At 43.2% G+C, this 12,273-nt stretch overlaps 1 protein-coding gene and 1 pseudogene across 2 annotated transcripts in view; both read left to right on the top strand.

Annotated features, from left to right (window-relative positions):
* Positions 1–12,273, top strand: part of LOC126249803 (uncharacterized) — a 619,524-nt gene that overhangs the window by 103,023 nt on the left and 504,228 nt on the right. The gene's annotated exons all lie outside the window — the stretch shown is intronic.
* LOC126250432 (U2 spliceosomal RNA) lies at positions 5,815–5,904 on the top strand (annotated as a pseudogene).

Genomic DNA, 12,273 nt, shown 5'->3' with positions numbered 1-12,273 from the left:
AGGTCATCAGTCCCCTAGAACTTAGAACTACTCAAACCTAACTAACCTAAGAACATCACACACATCCATGCCCGAGGCAGGATTCGAACCTGCGGCCGTAGCGGTCGCGCGGTTCCAGACTGAAGAGCCGAGAAGCGCTCGGCCACACTGGCCGGCTGCATTCTCTCACGTCGTTGCCGAATTTGGGACAGGCAGGGAACTTTTTTGTTACTGAAGTTAAATGAACACATTATGTGAACGAAGTCTTAAGAATATATTATATTTTCGTTTGTTCTACACCGGAACTCTGTCGGGAACCTCCTAGGCGAAATAATTTGAGTTAAATATGAGACACAATTGTGCGCTTGCATGTCAACTGCTAGGTTTGTAATTAAAATGTTAATAAATTTTATGAACCGCCTACTTATTTCTAATGCAATAAAAAAATATTATGCGTGTTTTATCACGGCGTGAAAACGTATCTTAAATGGGCCAACCTCTATTGTGAGAAAAAACAAAAGCGGTACAAAAAGCAGGGCCTCTGTATTGCAGCAATTATATCGTAAAAATTATCTTTAATCTGTATGATACAAACTGAATTTTGTCACGGTTTGCGCTACTCCCCCCGTTGGACGTTCGAGTCCTCCCTCGGGCATGAGTGTGTGTGTTGTCCTTAGCGTAAGTTAGTTTAAGTTAGATTAAGTACTGCATAAGTTTAGGCTAAAAATGGCTCTGAGCACTATGGGACTCAACTTCTGACGTTATTAGTCCCCTAGAACTTAGAACTAGTTAAACCTAACTAACCTAAGGACATCATCACACACATCCATGCCCGAGGCAGGATTCGAACCTGCGACCGTAGCGGTCTCGCGATTCCAGACTGCAGCGCCTAGAGCCGCACGGTCACTTAAGGCCGGCGTAAGTTTAGGGATCGATGACCTCAGCAGTTGGGTCCCATAAGACCTTGCCACCTTACTTAACAAACTGAATTTATGAGATGAACTTCACGACTGAATTAATTACTAGTAAGGCCTTTTTATTAAAATTTCGCGACTTACTACAGTTTAATTTTGTTAAGTAGCGATTTAAAATGCGGCGCTCTCCGATCTTGCAGCTGAATCAGCCTGTGCTCCGTTTCTGTGGCGATAATGGAAAAATTCCAGACATCACTCTCGACGCTAAGGAAGATGGTTGCAGTGTCACTGTCACTGTTGTTACTTAAAGAAATGAAAGTCTCTTTCTCTGAATTTTCCGAAAGAGCTTCATGCTGCCATGCTCTCTTCGTGATGCTCTGCGTATATTTGACGGCTTTATTCCAGTCTTCAGAGGTGACGTTATTAACAGCTTCTTTTGTTAGTGCTTCGACTGCAGAGAGGGTAAATTTATTGTTGTTTCTGTCAACGTAGCCTTTAATCTGGGGCCTTATTAACTCATTTGTGTTCAAATGGCAGTGTTACGTCTAGTGTGCCCATGTGTCTTTATTAGTTCGTCGATTTCGTATGATGAGCCGGTCGGAGCGGCCGAGCGGTTCTAGGCGCTACAGTCTGGAACCGCGCGGCCGCTACGGTCGTAGGTTCGAATCCTGCCTCGGGCATGGATGTGTGTGATGTCCTTAGGTTGGTTAGGTTTAAGTAGTTATAAGTTCTAGGGGACTGATGACCTCAGCAGTTAAGTCCCATAGTGCTCAGAGCCATTTGATTTCGTATGATGGGAGCTGTGGTTTGTGGAGAGATTTTTTTCCATAAGCTCCATCTTTTTGAGGTCATCAGTTACATCTATGTTACGAAATTGAAACCAATGAATCATATTCTCCTTTCGCTCTGCCGTGCCCGAGGCGCCTAGTCAACAACAACTGGATGATAAGGAGCGTTATCTAGAGCAATTGTTGACGGTTTCTCCAGATTTGGTAATAGTGATTCTTCGAACCACTTTGTAAATGTAACGTGGTTCATTTCTTCATGATAATCTCCTGTATTCTTTGATTTAAGAATCAGCATACTACTTGGGAGAAAACCTTGCGATGTGCCTCCATGAAGAAGCATTAATCTGCCCCACTCACCGTAAGGGTATTGACATTGTTCCTTTAGTCGTATCGTTTGCCCAGCCCTGTTTGACAACGTGACCGGAATCGACCCACGTTTCATCAAATCACACCACTTCGTTGACATTCATGCTATTGATCTGCCTTAAAAATCGGCATTGTAATGCTGCTACATCCTCTCTCTCTCTCCATCAACAATTTACGGCCACAAAATTGTCCATAGTGAAAGCCTAGGTTGTATAAAACTGTGAATAACGATGTGCGGCTGCTGTGGAAAAGCTCTGATTCCTCAAGTGTTACCAATAACTTGCAGAGTATCGGATGTTCCTTTCTGAGATAACAATCATAGACACGAGATGAATCGCGTTCTCTGCAAGCGAATGTATCATAATGGTAACCGATTATCCATACGACGTTTCTTCCCAGTGCTTTCAATTTTCTACATTTCGCCAGTTTCCTTTCGTTTCACAGATACTTCCTTCCCAGTCTTCACAACAGTTCTTTGTCTATATTCAGAGCTGCAGCAGTTCTATCGATTACCTTGTTAACGGAGAGCAGCGGGCCACCATTAAGTTTTTCCGTCTCAAAGAAGACACACACCATGCAAACTATTTCCCTGTCCGAGAGAACGACGTCTGACTTCTTCCCTCATACGTTTTGACGAACTTTGTTCAGTACCGCAGAACAAATAGCAATAACAACAAATAACAGTAACAACAAATAACAAGAACAACAAAACAGAACAACAAATAAAATAATAACTCCTAATTAGGTAACACCGAATGCAGACAAAGTCACAAGGTGCAACGATAAACAGGGCAGCAAGCTGACTTCAACTGAAAAACGCACAGCGAGTTGTGATGCTGGGATTTGGCGTAATGCGGACCCTGCCTACCGCGTGAGCTTGCCCCATACTGTTTCCATCGTAGCTGTCAATCCTAATGTAATTTTGAGCAGGCTGTTGCTGCCTTCACCAAATCAGCCATCCGCCGAAAGGAACCTAATATGGCTTCAGAACCCGAGCGGCAGGCGTTATTCATGCCGACGTTACACCCAGCGCGGACGTGACCCCCCGACAAGCATGCCGAATCCACAATGGCATTCTTTCACGCCTTGCCTGTTATTTCCTTGTGGGGTCCATTACCCGCCTAACGTTGGAGCTCCCAATGACCAGCATACCGATCCTCTGCACTTGTCCGGACTGGGCAGGAAAACAGGCAGCAAATATTTGTTATTATTGGATTTCACCTTTAATGCAGAACGCAGTAAATTCGTACAAATGTCTTGCACTGCTTGCACTGCTCTACCCTCTTCTTCTTATCGTTTCGGCCGTTCCTGCCTCCCTATGGAGCACCAAGCACACGTGTGGCAAACTGCTCGTCCATCATTACCGAGATGGAGGATTTTGGTGGAACGTGTCATAGCATAAGTGCATGGCTTAACACATTCAGAGGCAATGATAAACAGTTCCTTGATAATGCAGGCATTCTAATTTTTTAAATTCGCAAGTTGTACTTTTTTCGTCGATAATGTAAGCAGAAACTTACATATGAATGCGTGGTGCCTGTTCTTTCGGACATGTCCGAAAGAACAGACACTTCGCAGAATCTGCATCTACACTACTAGCCATTAAAATTTCTACACCAAGAATAAATGCAGATGATACACGGGTATTCATTGGACAAATGTATTATACTAGAACTGACATGTGATCACATTTTCACGCAATTTGGGTGCATAGATCCTGAGAAATCAGTACCCAGAACAACCACCTCTGGCCGCAATAACGGCCTTGGTACGGCTGGGCACTGAGTCAAACAGAGCTTGGATGGCGTGTACAGGTACAGCTGCCCATGCAGCTTCAACAGGATACCACAGTTCATCATGAGTAGTGACTGGCGTATTGTGACGAGCCACTTGCTCAGCCACCATGGACTAGACGTTTCTAATTGATGAGAGATCTGGAGAATGTTTTGGCCAGGGCAGCAGGCGAACATTTTCTGTATCCAGAAAGGCCCGTACAGGACCTGAAACATACGGTCGTGCATTATCCTGCTGAAATGTAGGGTTTCGCCGTGATAGAATGAAGGGTAGAGCCACGGGTCGTAACACATCTGAAATGTAACGTCCACTGTTCAAAGTGCCGTCGATGCGAAAAAGAGGTGACCGAGACGTGTAACCAATAGCACCCCATACCATCACGCGGGGTGATACGCCAATTTGGCGATGACGAATACACGCTTCCAATGTGCGTTCACCGCGATGACGCCAAACACGGATGCGACCATCATGATGCTGTAAACAGAACCTGGATTCATTCGAAAAAATGACGTTTTGCCATTCGTGTACCCAGTTTCGTCGATGAGTACACCAACGCAGCGCTCCTGTCTGTGATGCAGCGTCAAGGGTAACCGCAGCCACGGTCTCCGAGCTGATAGTTCATGCTGCTGCAAATGTCGTCGAACTGTTCGTGGAGATGGTTGTTGTCTTGCAGACGCCCCAACTGTTGACTCAGGGATTGAGACGTGGCTGCACGTTCCGTTACAGCCATGCAGATAAGATGCCTGTCATCTTGACTGCTAGTGATACGAGGCCGTTCGAATCGAGCACGCCGGCCTTCGTGGCCGAGCGGTTCTAGGCGCTTCAGTCTGCTGCCGCGCGACCGCTACGGTCGCAGGTTCTAATCCTGCCTCGGGCATGGGTGTTTGTGATGTCCTTAGGTTAGTTAGGTTTAAATAGTTCTAAGTTGTAGGGGACTGATGCCCTCATATATTAAGTCCCATAGTGCTCAGAGCCATTTGAACAATTTTTTTTAATCCAGCACGGCGTTCCGTACTACCCTCCTGAACCCACCGATTCCATATTCTGCTAACAGTCATCGGATCTCGACCAAAGTCAGCAGCAATGTCGCGATACGATAAACCGCAGTCGCGATAGGCTACAATCCGACCTTTATCAAAGTCGGAAACGTGATGGTACGAATTTCTCCTACTTACACCTAGCATCACAACAACGTTTCACCAGGCAACGCCGGTCAACTGCTGTTTGTGTATGAGAAATCGGTTGGAAACTTTCCTCATGTCAGCACGTTGTAGGTGTCGCCACCGGCGCCAACCTTGTGTGAATGCTCTGAAAAGCCAATCAATTGCATATTACAGCATCTTCTTCCAGTCGGTTAAATTTCGCGTCTGTAGCACGTCATCTTCATGGTGTAGCAATTTTAACAGCCAGTAGTGTATGATGCGTATTACGTAAAATGAAAGTGGAGGGAGAAGAAAAAAAAGGAAGGGAAAGGGGAGGAACTATTGATGTTAGTGGCATCGGGACTTTATGCGGAAGCCAGGATCTCCTGTTTACTAGACAGTACATAATATGTGTCACAGCTACTGACTCCACGTGGCGTCTGTTCTTTCGAACATTTCCGAAAGCTTTCGAATATTCCCGAAAGGACAGACGCCATGTATTCATATATAATTGATAAGCCTCGATATGCAATGTATCCACCACCTTCAGTGCGGATGCAGCCCGCCCGCGGTAGCTGAGCGGTAAGTGTAGTATCTGTTCTTATCAGCTTAATATCTCATTTTTGGCTCAAAAATGGTTCAAATGGCTCTGAGCACTATGGGACTCAACATCTTAGGTCATAAGTCACCTAGAACTTAGAACTACTTAAACCTAACTAACCTAAGGACATCACACACTCCCATGCCCGAGGCAGGATTCGAACCTGCGACCGTAGCAGTCCCGCGGTTCCGGACTGCAGCGCCAGAACCGCTAGACCACCGCGGCCGGCCTCTCATTTTTGGCTCACGACGGAGTGATAGGGGCTTGCTCCACCTCTGTCGCGGGTTGGCCCGGCATTGCAGTAGCGCCGGGATCGACCCACCTAAAAAAAAATAATAAAAAAATAAAAAAAGTGGTCAGCGCGACGGAATGTCAATCCTAAGGACCCGAGTTCGATTCCCGGCTGGGTTGTAGATTTTCTCCGCTAAGGGACTGGGTGTTGTGTTGTCCTAATCATCATCATTTCATCCCCATCGACGCGCAATTTGCCGAAGTGGCGGCAAATCTAAAGACTTGCACCCGGCGAACTGTCTATCCGACGGGTGGCCCTAGTCACACGACGTTTACATTTTTTAGTGCGGATGCACAAAAAAATGGTTCAAATGGCTCTGAGCACTATGGGACTTAACTTCTGAGGTCATCAGTCCCCTAGAACTTAGAACTACTTAAACCTTACTAACCTAAGGACATCACACACATCCATGCCCGAGGCAGGATTCGAACCTGCGACCGTAGCGGTCGCGCAGTTCCAGACTGTAGCACCTAGAACCGCTCGGCCACCCCTGCCGGCAATAGGGATGCACAATTAAGTTCGGCCACCCGCTGGAATCTCAAAGTAGCGAGCATGGAGGCCATGGATGGGGACCGCGGATAGGTGGCCCTAGGTGGGAGTGTCGGTCGGTCGGGAGACGTGCCGAGATAGGCCGCGCAATTACGATGAACGCTGTCTCCAGGTGGCGCAGTGATTAATGCAACTGTCTAGGAAGCAGGAGACCTTGGGCTCGAATCCCGGTCCGGCACACATTTTCCTTCGTCGCCGCTGATTCTGCATAAAATTCCGATGCAGCTGATATCCTTCCCTGTCCTTTACATTCTCTCCTTCCACCTTCGATTTTCATAATAAACAAAAACGTTCGACAGAAATTTTAAGGGATTTGAAATAAATAAATATAACTGTGCAACAGACGGAAGACCAGTAGCTCATTATTGCTAACTTCAGATACTTGTTCTGTTGACTCGCTTCGTTCGTATATAAAATTTCAGGCCAGCAAAGGAAGCAGTGTGCCCACTAGAGGATGACTCTCCCCCGCCTCCCTCCTTTGAACTTGAAATGCTCGATAATGTCAGCGAACGAAAGAAAAAAATGGTTCAAATGGCTCTAAGCACTATGGAACTTAACATCTGAGGTGATCAGTCCCCTAGACTTAGAACTACTTAAAGCTAACTAACCTAAGAACATCACACACATCAATGCCCGGGGCAGGATTCCAACCTGCGACCGTAGCAGCAGCGCAGTTCCGCACGCCTAGAACCGCTAGCTCGCAGCGGCCGGCTGAACGAAACAGGAAATCTTTTTATCGAGTTCTGTATATGATGTGTAAATTGGCCAATAAGTACACACTCCAAGCATTGTACGCAGTTACGAGACGTTATCCTTCGTTTGCTAGCTTACTCATTCGTTGATTGTCTCTTTCACGTTTAATAGTCATCGTTCTGACAGTTCAGTCTAGGCTCTGTTGCGAGTAAAACTCGCGTGGCTTCCAAATATCTGTCTAAATTTCAATTTTTTTTTTCAGATTAGGTGTGGTATTGATGAAGATATTATTAGAGGCGAATGTAATAAACCGCAAGAAATTTAAACGGGAACAGCTTGAACAAAAGCTAGAATAATTTTGGCCAAGCCTCTCGTACCTTCAGATATTTTAACTTGTTTACGTATTCTGTACTTGAGAAGTAGACAAACCATTTCAGTATCTACTTAAAGGGAAATCAGAACAAATATACGTACCAAACGCATGCTATCCAGTGTGCCACAGCTTTAGTCACTTTGCTGGTAGATCAGCTCGTCTAGCTACAAGTGAATTCTCAGAGTATTTCACTGTCAGAGAAGATCCTCCTATTCCAAAATTTTGTTTTTTTAATGTCCTGGCCACGCCATGTTCTAATAGGTAACAAAGAATGTACTGAAACTTAATTCGCTCGAATTAGCGTGAAAATCATTTCATTGCTTTAAAAGATTTAATTTATTTCTATCCCCACGATCATTTCTCGAACCTGCTGTGGAGTGTAGTTGTGTTCAGTTTTATATCTCAATAAGACGAAAAATTATTAGCTTCTTTGTCATGTCCCTGTGCCCCTGATGTGAGACGCATACGATTGCAACGTAATGGAAACGCTGTTTAGTCTGCAGCAGCTACATGGTGAGTTTTATAAAGTATGCGAGAACCCTGCGTTTCAACGATGACACACGCTCCTAGCGAGCCAACTGTTACGTGTACAAATTATATAAACCAGCGAACTCTGTGAGGTTCCATGGGGCACCAAAACAAATATCTTTCTCTAATGTCATATTTTCCTCTGAAGATTGTCTAAACCGGCAGAAGGAGTTTTCTCTGCGAGGAAATTAGTGAAACCAACAACCTCTGGGAGGATGCATGTGACATTGAAAACACTTTTTCTAACGTGTTTTCCTATGATATACCATTTTATGGGTTCAACAAATCATTCTTACAGTAGAGAAAAAGTACCACAAAAAATTTTTAATTCTTTTTTACAAAGAGACAACAACATTAACACAAGACATTAACTTCAATTACGGTAGTGATTCAAAAATGCGTCCATTGACTTGTAAACGAAGGTTACACCTGCAGGACATGTTCTGTCTAACACGGTCAAAGACTGCAGGAGTGTCCTTAATGTCTCCTGCTGCTGCTACTATCCGGGGAACCATATTCCTCTTATGATTTGACAGCGATTTTGTAAACAAGGTTGCGTATCTCTCCCCATATCAAAAAAGTTCAGACTACAGTATGGTACAGGACCACCTCTGCCAATTCACTTTCCTGGAAACTGTCGGTTCAAGAACAGACGCACTGGGTGACGGAAATGTGCCGGCGCCCCATCATATTGGAACCACATGGGCTGTCTTGCAGCGAGCGTCATGTGATACAGCAATTCTGGTGATGCTATGCAAGGAAATTGTAATAATGCCTGCCATTTAATGCCATAGGTAGGCGAGATGGACCAATTAAACAGTCACCAATAACGCCTGCCCACACATTGACGTAGAACCACACTTGATGAGCGCGAGTAAATGTGACAGGTGGATTAAACTCACTCCAACATGTGGATTGTCGATGTAGAAGACCCCATTGCCATTTAGTAAACAAGCACTGTGCTGGGTCAAGACGTACAACTAAATGTGAATGTGAAACAGCTGCCACAAATGAAGAGTGAAGTATGCCGTCTACTTGTGCAACAGGAACCGTTAGAACAACAAATTATTCATTACAACTGAAGAGTAAACACGCCCTCTCCCGGATTAAATTATGGTTTCAGAAAATTATAACACTAGAAAAAATGTTTTGGTGTCCCAAAAACCTCCCAGAGGGTGCCATCAAAATGGTGGACCTACAGAAATCCTCGGCGATCAGTATTGCTGAAGAGAATTGCTGGAAAGAATCGTAGCTCTAATGCGAAACAGATTAATGCACATCATAGTCTGTATCTCCTGCAATGACAGTCGGTTCAGAAACAGAATATCCACGAATGAACAGTGTAAGAGCAGAGTATCTTTAACACTTTTACTCTTTGGATTAGCATGCACTAGTCGGTCAGCCTTAGTTTCCAGCATTTTTTGTTGTCACGCGTCTTTCCTCGCGGCCGGGACATTGCCGTGTTTACAGTAGCAAGCACGCGGAAATTTTTGGGAAGAGATGTTAACATACGTAATTCGTGTGAATACTTATTGTCAGCTTGGACACTGGTACGCGGAATAATTTACAGGCAACCTTTCTACAGTTGTAATCAGTTTCGTACTGAACCAACATGATCAAAGAGGTCTCCTCTGGAAAAGATCGATTTTGCTTTGTGATTTGTCAGTACGAATGTGAAGAAGCGTATTATATTGTTTGGAGATTAATGAACTAAGTCAGTGGGCAACATTTGTCATCACCGGATAATAATTTTGTGTGGCAGTTAATTACAGACAAGTCGCGGGCAGTTAGCACACGGTTTCATCTTTTGTCTAGTGTGATCTGATTGTAAGTTGTGTCTCTTCGAATGATCCGATTGCCTTCCAATTAAATGAACTGTGGGAAGCATTTCGAAAACGGAGGGGCACCTTATAGCAGCAGTCTCCGAAGTTATAATCACTACCAAGACCAAGGAAAATGTAAGGCCGAAACCAAACAACACGTACCAAAAACAATTAGACACGAGTGATATGATTCGATTTATCAACCTTTCTCCAATAGTGGGTTGGAATTCCTTTAACATACGCTCGCGATACCTTAAATGCTAGACTGTCTACTTCCTGCCGCTAAGCGTGAAGGTTGCGTTATGATGATGATATTGCATTGGTGCTATTGTTACGACGGAGTAGGAATATGTTAACTTTCTAACCTCCAGTTCACACTGCTAGTTCATTTTTGGTGATTGTTTTTACAGACTACAATAATAATGATCATCAGTCATGTGGCATTCACTGCCAGATAAAAGCCTCCTCCAGACTTCCTTCCATTACGGTTTTCAGCGTTATGCATAAACGTAGGTTTTGTAATGTTATCCGCCTACCTTTGATTAAGTCGTCTTCTCGGTCTTTTCCCATCTCTTGGAACACAGAAAAATACTTCTCTGGTCCATGACCTTCCATTCCCTTCGCTATACGTTCAGCTCACCCTCACCTTCTTCTTATGCACTTCACTGTCTGGGCAGAATGCCTCTTCTGACTTCTTGTTCAGAAATGTTCCCGTATTTTCCTAGTTATTTCAGGTCTCTTCTTCCTTATAGCTTATAAAGCTTTATCTATTTTGGCAGTCTATCTTCACTTCTTCTCTTAATATTTTTTCTCCATTTTCTACCGTAATCATTCATCCATTCCCCAATATTATAAACATTATGTTCTATTCACACGTCTGCGTTACGTGTGCTATCTAATCTTTCTTAGAACTCTCTTTCCCGCTATGGATCTTATTCTTGTCCTCTTGTACAGGCACACCAATCTCAATTCAATATATTAAAACTGGTGTTGACATTATTTTGCAAATTTGGATTCTTGTGTCTTTTCTTGTCTTGTTACTCAACGTTCTGTTTGTAGTACCACATATGTGTGCAAAACGTTGAATCTTGGCTTATATTTCGATCTATATTGTAGTTTATATCTGCTCCTACATAGCAGAAATGTAAGATTTGTTCTGTTGGTTTTCTACTGATAATTGTCTTTGAATAGAATACATGATTTCCCTGAAATGCCAGTACTCTATTTGTAGGTACCGAAATTTCTAAGTTATATTCTTTTATAATTTGTTCAAGTCTCTACACAGATCTTTGAAGATCATCTTCTCTTTCTGTGTAACTGTTAGACCATCTGCAACAGTAAAACATTCATTGCTGTACCATGATTTATTTTATCCTGTTTTTATCTCTATTTTCCATTTTTAAACAATATGGCAATTGTATATGTTGAATAATGTGGGTGAAATCCTACACCCTTGTCTTAGTCCTTGAGTAGTTGTTAATTTAACATTCTTAGTCCTCCCGGTATCTGTTATAACATCAGTTGTTTGAATTATTATTTTCAGTATTTGAATTACATTGCGGGGTATTGTCTGTGGCTCATAATTTCACGTAGTTTAGATCTTTTATACTTCATCGAAGGCGTTTTTGAAGTCAATAAATAGAGGTTGAGTCTCCAAGTTGAATTATGTGTATTCTCTGTTATTTGTTTCAGAGGGAAAATTTTATCCATACATAAACGACACATTATCAGTTATTATCTTGGACTATATTCTACAGGGATTTTCTTTGCAGTTTTCTACTGAGGTCTATTCCCGGATCCATTTGTTTGTCTTACCGCCGCTCCCAATAATTCTCAACATGTGTCTCTCTATTTCCCTCTCAGCAGCCCTCAATTTTTGATCCGCTTTGGTGTTAAAAGTCTGTGTATCACAGCAATAAATCAGAACTGCTATTATGCACTTTCTGTGAACATTCTATTTCACACACATCAGAGGCTTGGCTTTGTAAATGCTGTTCAGTATTCCAGAAGCGGTGCGAGCCATATTTTTGCCGTTAAATTACTCTGGTCTTCTTCCACTCATTGTCCTCCGGTAAGCTAAATACAAAAAATCATGTGATGGATCTATGACTTCATTGTTATTTTGTACCATTTTCTTTTCGATGCGTACATTTATCTCATTAAAACTGAATTTGAGGCATGTTGGCAAACGTTCTTTATTAAGATCTTCCAATACTTGCAGATGAGAATCTGCAACGGGGACAAACAGCAGAGCGTCACCAGTAGAATGAAGGTGGCAGGAATATGTTGTATTAGCACATATTACTTCTTCATTTTCACAACATAAAGATAGGAAGCTTTCTGTAGAGGTGCTGAGAATAGTCCTCTTCCAATTCCAAATTTGCTGTTATCCTGACGAATTCTAATGAAAGCTGTAACACAGACATATGTA

Source organism: Schistocerca nitens, chromosome 3 (genome assembly GCF_023898315.1).
Source record: "Schistocerca nitens isolate TAMUIC-IGC-003100 chromosome 3, iqSchNite1.1, whole genome shotgun sequence".
NCBI classification, from domain to species: Eukaryota; Metazoa; Arthropoda; class Insecta; order Orthoptera; family Acrididae; genus Schistocerca; species Schistocerca nitens.
The sequence above is the reverse complement of the archived record's forward strand: the minus strand, read 5'-3'. Positions and strand labels throughout refer to the sequence as shown.